Source organism: Pseudophryne corroboree, unplaced genomic scaffold (genome assembly GCF_028390025.1).
Source record: "Pseudophryne corroboree isolate aPseCor3 unplaced genomic scaffold, aPseCor3.hap2 scaffold_228, whole genome shotgun sequence".
NCBI classification, from domain to species: domain Eukaryota; kingdom Metazoa; phylum Chordata; class Amphibia; order Anura; family Myobatrachidae; genus Pseudophryne; species Pseudophryne corroboree.
Genome location: NW_026968932.1, coordinates 508,446 through 510,945, shown reverse-complemented (window position 1 = coordinate 510,945; position 2,500 = coordinate 508,446).

Genomic DNA, 2,500 nt, shown 5'->3' with positions numbered 1-2,500 from the left:
CCGTTATTTCATTTGCTGTCTGTATGTACGGAGCCCGGGCCGCGGAAGCCGGAGGGAGCCCGGGCTGCGGAGGCCGGCTGGAGCCCGGGTTGCGGAAGCCGGCGAGAGCCCGGGCTGCGGAAGCCGGCGAGATCCCTGGCTGTTCTTCTCTTCCATCCATCCGTCCGTTATTTCATTTGCTGTCTGTATGTACGGAGCCCGGGCCGCGGAAGCCGGAGGGAGCCCGGGCTGCGGAAGCCGGCGAGATCCCTGGCTGTTCTTCTCTTCCATCCATCCGTCCGTTATTTCATTTGCTGTCTGTATGTACGGAGCCCGGGCCGCGGAAGCCGGAGGGAGCCCGGGCTGCGGAAGCCGGCTGGAGCCCGGGTTGCGGAAGCCGGCGAGAGCCCGGGCTGCGGAAGCCGGCGAGATCCCTGGCTGTTCTTCTCTTCCATCCATCCGTCCGTTATTTCATTTGCTGTCTGTATGTACGGAGCCCGGGCCGCGGAAGCCGGAGGGAGCCCGGGCTGCGGAAGCCGGCGAGAGCCCGGGCTGTTCTTCTCTTCCATCCATCCGTCCGTTATTTCATTTGCTGTCTGTATGTACGGAGCCCGGGCCGCGGAAGCCGGAGGGAGCCCGGGCTGCGGAAGCCGGCGAGATCCCTGGCTGTTCTTCTCTTCCATCCATCCGTCCGTTATTTCATTTGCTGTCTGTATGTACGGAGCCCGGGCCGCGGAAGCCGGAGGGAGCCCGGGCTGCGGAAGCCGGCTGGAGCCCGGGTTGCGGAAGCCGGCGAGAGCCCGGGCTGCGGAAGCCGGCGAGATCCCTGGCTGTTCTTCTCTTCCATCCATCCGTCCGTTATTTCATTTGCTGTCTGTATGTACGGAGCCCGGGCCGCGGAAGCCGGAGGGAGCCCGGGCTGCGGAAGCCGGCGAGAGCCCGGGCTGTTCTTCTCTTCCATCCATCCGTCCGTTATTTCATTTGCTGTCTGTATGTACGGAGCCCGGGCCGCGGAAGCCGGAGGGAGCCCGGGCTGCGGAAGCCGGCGAGATCCCTGGCTGTTCTTCTCTTCCATCCATCCGTCCGTTATTTCATTTGCTGTCTGTATGTACGGAGCCCGGGCCGCGGAAGCCGGAGGGAGCCCGGGCTGCGGAAGCCGGCGAGAGCCCGGGCTGTTCTTCTTTTTTTTTTTCCCTTTCATTTATTTCCCCCCACCAGGGTGCGCCGACGAGGGGAGACCTCCTCCCCGCCGCCGCCGTACCGGACACATCGCAAATTCACAACGGTGGATTATTATTATTATTATTATTTTTTTTTTTTACGCGGCCAGCAGGGGGCGCCGCGCGCGCGGACTGGCGCTCGTGAACACTGCATTTAAATCGGTGGTGTGTTTTTGTCTTTTGCCTGGTTTTTTTTAATCTCAATCGTGTATTACCTCGGCTGGCCAGCGGGGGGCGCCGCGGCGGGGACACGGGCGGACCGGGTACATTTCATCTGTTTGGGGCGAGTGCTTTTTTGAAATTTTTTTTTATCTTTTAGTCTCGTTCCGTTCTTCCCTTCAACTGGCCTGCGGGGGGCGCCGTGCGCGCGGACCGGCGTCCACCCCTGGCCGCTCCGGGACTTTGCATTCAAATGGGTGGGGTGTTTTTCATTTTTTTGCCCTTTTTTTTTCCACTCCCCCCCTCTCAATCGTGTATTACCTCGGCTGGCCAGCGGGGGGCGCCGCGGCGGGGACACGGGCGGACCGGGTACATTTCATCTGTTTGGGGCGAGTGCTTTTTTGAAATTTTTTTTTATCTTTAAGTCTCGTTCCGTTCTTCCCTTCAACTGGCCTGCGGGGGGCGCCGTGCGCGCGGACCGGCGTCCACCCCTGGCCGCTCCGGGACTTTGCATTCAAACGGGTGGGGTGTTTTTCATTTTTTGCCCCTGTTTTTCACTCCCCCCCTCTCAATCGTGTATTACCTCGGCTGGCCAGCGGGGGGCGCCGCGGCGGGGACACGGGGGAGGGTTCATCCGGGCGGACCGGGTACCTTTCGTCTGTTTGGGGCGAGTGCTTTTTTGAAATTTTTTTCATTTTATTTTTGTCCTCCCTTCGACCGGCCAGCGGGGGGCGCCGCGCGCGCGGACCGTCGGGGCCCGGGGCCCTGCGTCCCACTTACTTTCGCCCGACGGGAATCGTTTCTTTTGTTTTTATCCGAGAGGACACACGGAATCTGCACCCCCCGCAGTGGCGTCAGGCGGCCACCGGGGGGCGCCGCGGCGGGGATCGGGGGGGGCGCCCGGGAGCCGCCTGCCCGTCCGCTGGGCCAAGGGGGCCGGGGCGGGTCACGCGCCGCCGTCCCCCCCCCGATCGTCTCGCTCCGAGCCGCCTCTGGCCACCGGGGGGCGCCGTCGGGTGGCGCGGGGGCGCCCCCGCCGCCCGCCGCCTCCCCCCGCACGCGTCGGGCCTCCCCCCGGGCCCCCGCGGGCCGGGGGACGCGGCCGGCGAGCGTCGGACTCCAGCGCGGAAGTGTCGCGGATG